Here is a 7,262-nt window from a genome sequence, read left to right on the forward strand (position 1 = left end):
TACACTGTGGTACAATCGAACGTAATGTACTTCTCCATTAGTGGCAATGCAATATCCCTGAACAATCTGCAGGGATCTAGGAGGAAAACACTATCCACAAGCAGAGGACAAACTGTGGGAGTAAAAACACTGAGGAAAAGCAATTGCTTGACTACAGGCATTGAGGGGACATGTCTGAGGAGAGACTCTAAATGAACGCTAATGCAAATACCAACAACATGGAAATAGGTTCAATTCAAGAACACATGTGATACCCAGTGGAATTACGAGTCGGCTATGGGAGAGGTAGGGGAGAGGGGGAGGAAAAGAAAATGATCTTTGTCTCTAATGAATAATGTTTGGAACTGATCAAATAAAATATTGTTTAAAAAAAAAACAAAAAAAATTGTTTTTTTGTTTTTGTTTTTTATAACAAAGAATGCCATCTACCTCTGGAGAAAGAACTGTTTGGAGTCAGAATATGGATCAAATCTTGCAATTTTTCACCTAAATTTAAATTAAATTTAAAAAATTTCACTTAAATTTAGGTTTTTGTTTTATATGATTATTCTCTTATAAAAATGAACAATATAGAAACATGTTTTGCATCATTTTGCATACTTTCTTGGTCTTTTGTTTATCTTTTCTGGAGTATTTATAAAAGAGCTAGACCAATTCATAAAGAGGATCCCTTAATATATTTAGAGAACATTTTATTTCTGTCTTTGGTTTGAATTGCTTGCCAGCTCTGGGAAAAGGGAGGGAAGGAAGAGAGGGAGACAATTTGGAACATATAATTTTGGAAAATTTATGTGGAGGTTCGTTATTACATCTAATTGGTAAAAATAAAATAACTTTATAAAAATATTTAAAAAATAAAATGTCTTTATAAAGAAAGATTAGATCTAAAGGGACCCTAATTTGGGGACCCACAAAGGGAGAAAGGACTTCCACTGCCAAGAGTTGTGAATTCTTCCTTTGTCACTGTGTCTTCCACACTTGTGCCTCATTACCATCAAACTCTGAATTTGAGATGACTCTTCCTATTGATAGTGTGTATTTGGGGGAAAATGCACCCCAGGTTTTGGGCAAGGGGAACGTTTTGTACCAACTGTTTTTTGTTAATAATATCTCCTTAGAATATACTTTTTTCTAAAAGCTAGTTGAGACAACTGACTGATCTTTAGTGGAAAGGACCATTCCATCAGGTCTCATGAGTGACAGTGAATCACTTTGAATGTGAACCTTAAGGCTACCTCAGTCTCTCTCTAGAGACCCAACTAGCAAGTGCAAGTATGGATGTGAAATGGGGGACCTTAAGGATGAGGAATGTGTGCCACACTTTGAAAAGAGAGAGAGAGTGAACAAAGCTATCTGGGGCAGTTTAAATTTGTTTTTGCCACTAAGCTAACAAATATCTGAAAAACATTAATCGTGGCATCCCTCAGCTCAACTAACAACTCTTGTAGCTACAGCTTTTTAAAATAATCTAGGATTAGAAAACAGAAAAATGATAGCCCTATGGCCTAGCGATTCTCTGAGGAAATCCTGATAAAATTATGTTTAAGGGTTTCTTCCTTCCTTAAAGCCAAAGGGATTTAGGGTGGGGTGAGGGTGAGACTGAGGGCCTGTGTATTTAAAGAGAGCTGGAGAGCTCTTTCCACTTGAGCTTTTTTTATCCTATGGTAAAAATGAATTTGATTTTAACTTTGTCAGCTTTGAAAGCACCTGACCAAGGGTGGGTCTCTGAACTTTGTTTCCTTTAAATATAATATAGTGTTGAACTTGAATCACAAATGTTGATAGAGCAAGGCAGCATTAACCTTTTGAAGTGAAAGAGGAAGCTTGATTATAGTGAGAAAAGTGAAAGGTTTGGCAGCAAAGAACTGAAATTCAAATTACTGGCTTTGTAATGTTAGACAATGTATAACCTCTCTGGGTCTTAGTTACTTATCTGTTAAATTAGGAGTGTTTTGCTTAGCTGTTTTCAGTCATAAATGACTTTGGTCCCTTTTGGGTTTTTGAAGGTTTTTTTGGGCAGAGATGCTGGATTGGTTTGCTATTTCCTTCTCTAGCTCATTTTACAGATGAAGAAACTGAGGTCAACAGGGTTAAGTGACTTGTCTAGGGTCACACAACTAGTAAATGTCTAAGATCACTTTTGAACCCAGAAAGATGAGTCTTCCAACTCCAGGCCTGGCCTAGTATCCACTTGGCTACCTAACCCACTCCAATTAAGGGGTTAGACAGATGATCTCTCATAAATTCAAAGAAGGAAAAACGTACCTTTCTGAAGGTTTCATATAACGTAGAACAAATGGAACAAAGCTGGTATTTATTCTAATTATCCTGTGGAGCTTGTAACTTTTAAAAGTGAATTCCTTTATGTTCAATTTTATAAGTGGACTGAGATTATTTATTAGATTTCTATCAAAGGCATCGTTATTCTTATAGTCACTTAAATTCATAAATCATTGTATCATCCTTGATTTCCAATCTCACCCCCCCATATCCAATCTATCGTCATATAATTTATTTCTACTTCTGAAAACTTCTTATGCCTGAGTCCTCACTGCTCACATAGCCATTACTCTATGTTTGGCACTTTATGTTTAGACTATTAATCTCCCTGTCTCATGTTTCTCTTGATTCCAATCCATCTTTCATTCAGCTATCAAAATGGGGAGGGAGTCAGCCTATGGGAGCAGGTATAGCAGTCTTTGTAAGAGAGAGACAGAGAGTTTGCTTCCTAGCTTACTAACTAACTAACTAACTAACCAGTCACTATCCCCTACCCATGTCCCTGTCTCCTGGACAAAAATGTAGGGTCTTGCTATATGCTGTTGCTTTGAGAGACTCTGTAGTCTGGGGCAATGCTTCCACAAATGTTCCTCTCACGGATTTCCTTTTATTGTTAAAAAATATATATATATATATCTTACCTTTTGATTTTTGTCATAAGTTCTCTCTTTAATTAAACTTCTTACAGGGAATGATTAGAACTTGAGAGCCTGTTTTAGATAATGTGCTGATTAAAATAGTGGGAGTCATAAACTGTTACAGATAAAAGAGTGGTTGGCTTAAATTGTGACTGCAGAAAATATGGTTTCAAGACAGTGTCTTGTTTTAAATCAAATATAAGGTGGTCGCCAGGGAAAAATTCCCAAATATTAAATATACCCAAGTCAGCTGGGTTTTATAGAGATTTTAATTAATACAAATGAGGAATTGATGAAAGAGAGAGAGAGAGAGAGAGAGAGAGAGAGAGAGAGAGAGAGAGAGAGAGAGAGAGAGAGAGAGAGAGAGAGAGAGAGAGAGAGAGAAGGAAAGAAGGAAATAATGAGAAAAAGGACTAGACCAGCCTATGCCAGCATGAGCCAGCCTAGGCTGAAAACTCTAAGAGAGAGATCAGTCAGTCTTTTATCCACTCACCACAAGATTTGTCCAAGCAAGATTCTAGTGTTCAGAGAGACACCAGCTGCCTCCTCCAATTAAGCTTTTCCCAGCTGAATCTCTCGAGACCTCCTTTTTGACCTCCTTTTAAAGGGAATTTTCTCCTATGTCACCTCCCCTAAGTTCTCACATCTACCAATCACAGTAGACATTTTTCCAAAGGACAGACCATTCTTAATTCACACCTGAGTAGACTTAAACTTTTGATTAAGTTCACACCTGAACTTAATCTGAATAAGTTCTGAGAATCTGAGTAAGTTCTCACTTCTTTGCTCCTTGTAAATTCACAAGTTGCCTGACCTTTATAGGTACTTAGCACCCTTTTGTATTAGATCTAAAAATAGGCACAGCTTAAGAACTTTTGCCTTACTATAAGTATGGGTTTAAGTATTTTTCATTGTTTAGCAAGGAGTTTCTTCCCCTAAAGCATGCTTAAGTAGGGGTGGAGTAGAGGTCTCACATTCCTGATCTAAGTTCCTTCATTGTTTAAAATGGGGAATGGTCTTAACCAAATCTTATGAAGTAGGGTCTGAGAATTTTTAAGATTCACAATAGTAAGTAGGCACTCAAATAATGTTTAATCAGTAAACATTTATTAAGCATCTACTATGTGCCAGGCATTGTATTAAATACCAAAGATTCAAAAAGGCAAAAGATAATCCTTGAACTCAAGACTTTATAATGTTTAATAAATGAATTGCATAAGACCCACCCAATTTTGGAAAGTGTTGTACTAGGGACTTAGAGCCCTGGGACTCAAGAGTCAAAGGATCTGAGTTAAATTTCCACCTCTGCCAGAGACCTCAATCTATTTTTATTTTTCTCTCATTTTGCCCATGTCTGTCTTTGTGACCCTTTTTGGGTTTTTCTTGGCAAAGATATTGGAATGGTTTGTCAATACCTTTTCTAGCTCATTTTATAGATGAAGCAATTGAAGCCAACAGGATTAAAGTGCTCAGGGTCCTACAACTAGTTAGTGTCTGAGGCCAGAATTGAACTCAGAAAAAGCAGTCTTCCTGACTCTGGGCCTAGCACCGTGTCCTCCCTTCTCAAGAAGAGTGCTAACCTTCTCTCCTTTTACCTATTGTGAAAATGCTTTGAAACAGTGGATAATGTCACATTTGAGATTTAAATTTGTTTTTTTTTGGGGGGGGGATTAAATTTGAAAAGTTGTTTTAGTACATAACCCAGGGGTCAATTTGGAAGGAGATTAGTCATGGAGAAAGCTGGAAATTGCCATGCTATCTATCTAGTCTAGTTGCTTTTCCTCCTGACTTCCCTAATACTTTCCAACTAAAAGAGAGCGAATCTTCATACTGGGCTCTGAAGGCTCCAAGTTAACAAAGAAAGAATTCAGAGTTCAGTCAAAGGGAGAAACTTCTATATAATGCCTGAATTGTTATAATTATCACAAGAGGAAGGATAGAGAGTTAATATCTGGTCTTCCAGGAAAAGATTTTCTCAGTCCAGGAGAAATGAATCTTCATTTCGCAATCCTCAGTTTTCAAATATTACAGTCGTGCACAGATTGGCTGCAAAAGTTTGAGAAATATTATAAATCAGAATATTAGAAGGATGTTGGCCAGTGGTGTGGTTTTCTCCCCCATTTGTTCAAATTTTAAAGTATTTTAATAGGAGTTTGGGAGCCATCTTGGGTTCTTAGTTTAGCCTGGGTTGGGTTCCCACACGAATTTGTTCTTGGTTTTAGTTTTAAATCTGAACAGCTGGAAGCTGATTTGTTTCAGTTCTTTCATCTTAACTGTAGGATTCAGTAGACCCTAGAGAATGAAACAGAAAATCAGAAATCTGAATGTGGCTAAATGCTCTCTTTGTATGTGATGTAATGAGCTCATATGACTCTTCTTTTTTAGGATCCAGTAACTATGTTACCAGAAGGAAGGAAGATGACCTATTTCTTCTCCCAGGACAGTAGGAAGTCATTTTAATTTTCAGACCTAAACTGAACATAAACTGTTGCTTTCTCTTAGCTTTAGGCTTCAAGAGAAATGCATCTTTCGTTGGCTCTAACTTGATTTCTACAAGTGAACCAATTAGTAGAAGGCGTCTACAGACAGTCTTGCTGGAGAATTTGACTGCCAGATATTATATCCATATTTCAGGAACACAACCATTTATTAACAGCCTGAAAGTTCTGGCAATTGTAGACATTTTCTTGAATATTCCTGGTTCCTTTTCTATTTGATGTGAATAGTCCTAGCGTCAGCACGGAATGCCAGCTGTAATGAGAGGAAAGTCTTTACAACATATTCTTGAACTATAGACATAAAGGACAAGTTTAAAAGTTTGATCACTTCAAATTTCTTACCATTTACAGGAGGGGGAGGGAAGGGAGGGAGAGAGACAATTTGGATCTTATAATTTCAGAAAATATATGTTTTAAATTGTTTTTATATCTAATTGAAAAAAAATTATTGAAAAAATTTTAAAGTATGATCATTCATTTGTATAGCTGTGGGAGTGGGAAAAAGAAGAAGTTTGCTTTATGGAATCTTAAAGTCAGATTCCTGAGTAAGAAAAACAGGAAGGAAGTTCTCTGGCATCAGGAATATTTTCTTCATGAGATCAGTTTTGGCAACAGTGACAATCATTATTTCTCTATCAACATATATTCTGGCTCTTTTAAGTATGCCACCTGTTTTTCATAGAGAAACTCTTCCTCTCCTTTTCTTTCTCTTTACTTTCCTCCCTCAGTTTCCCCTCTCCATTGCTTTGTCGCCTCTTATTTCCTTCCTTTCCCCCTTTCCTATTTCTCCTTTATCTTTTCCTATTTTTTCTTCCCCTATTTCATTTATTTACCTTCTCTTTTCCTCCCCTCCCTCCCTTCCTCTTTCTTATGGTTTCACTTAAGTCAAAACTAGAACTTATCCTCAGTATTTATTTCGGCTTTCAATATTGGTTTTACTCACAAGTCTTTTCTCTAATTGGCTCACATTTAGTACTTTACTAGCAGGAGGTTAAAATCAGACAAAGAAGTCTGTTGATGTGTGTGTGTCTCTCTCTTTATCTTCTATCTAAGAAGAAGGTGTGAAGAAAGATAAAACAATTTTGAAGAACCATGGTAGGGACTTTAGGATCTCTATTTAACCTCAGTTTATTGCATTTTATAAGCTGTATTGGATTGATAGGTTTGCTTCTTTACATTCAAAGAAGCTAAAATTAGAGGGGGAATGGGTGTGTGTGACACAGAGAGGATACAAACTTCCATTAATAGAAAGCTCAAAAGGCAAATAGAATGAGACTAGTTCCGACCTTAGTACCATAGGTGGTAGTGCTGATAAACAAAGATGTCTGGTGAAGTCAAATCAACCCATTATGTATTAAGTACAGAAAGATAAAAGATAGTCCTTATTCACAAGGAGTTCACAATCTAATAGGAGAGATGACATGTCTTAAGATATTTACAGGATAAGTTGGAGATAATTTCTAAAAGAAAGCACTATGTTTGAGAACCAGGCTTCTTATAGTTGGTGTAACTTCAGATTCCAGAGAAGCCAGAAAGAAGGAGAGAGCCTATTCACCAGCATGAGATCAGCTAGTGAAAATGCCAAGAGTCATGAGATGGGGTGTTTTGTCCAAGGAACAGTATGGAGTCCAATGACACTGTGACACTCCACTGTGTGGAGTATGTAGAGGGGAGTAAGGTATAAGAAGACTGGAACAGAGAAAGGGCACTTGGTTATGAAGGCCTTTTGTAAATCTTGAAATTTCTCAGACTTGTGAATGTTAAAAATTTCCACATTGAGGAATCCTCCATTGGAACAAATTCCCTACTGGGAAACATTCCCCATTTTGATGTGAGAACTCGCCAG

The 7,262-nt window shown here is 36.8% G+C and overlaps 1 pseudogene; it reads right to left on the reverse strand.

Moving 5' to 3' along the window:
* Window positions 1–4,434: 4,434 nt before the first annotated feature.
* On the reverse strand, window positions 4,435–4,520 carry LOC130456786 (U6atac minor spliceosomal RNA; annotated as a pseudogene).
* Window positions 4,521–7,262: the final 2,742 nt, after the last annotated feature.

This window comes from Monodelphis domestica, chromosome 1 (assembly GCF_027887165.1).
Source record: "Monodelphis domestica isolate mMonDom1 chromosome 1, mMonDom1.pri, whole genome shotgun sequence".
In the NCBI taxonomy this organism is placed as follows: domain Eukaryota; kingdom Metazoa; phylum Chordata; class Mammalia; order Didelphimorphia; family Didelphidae; genus Monodelphis; species Monodelphis domestica.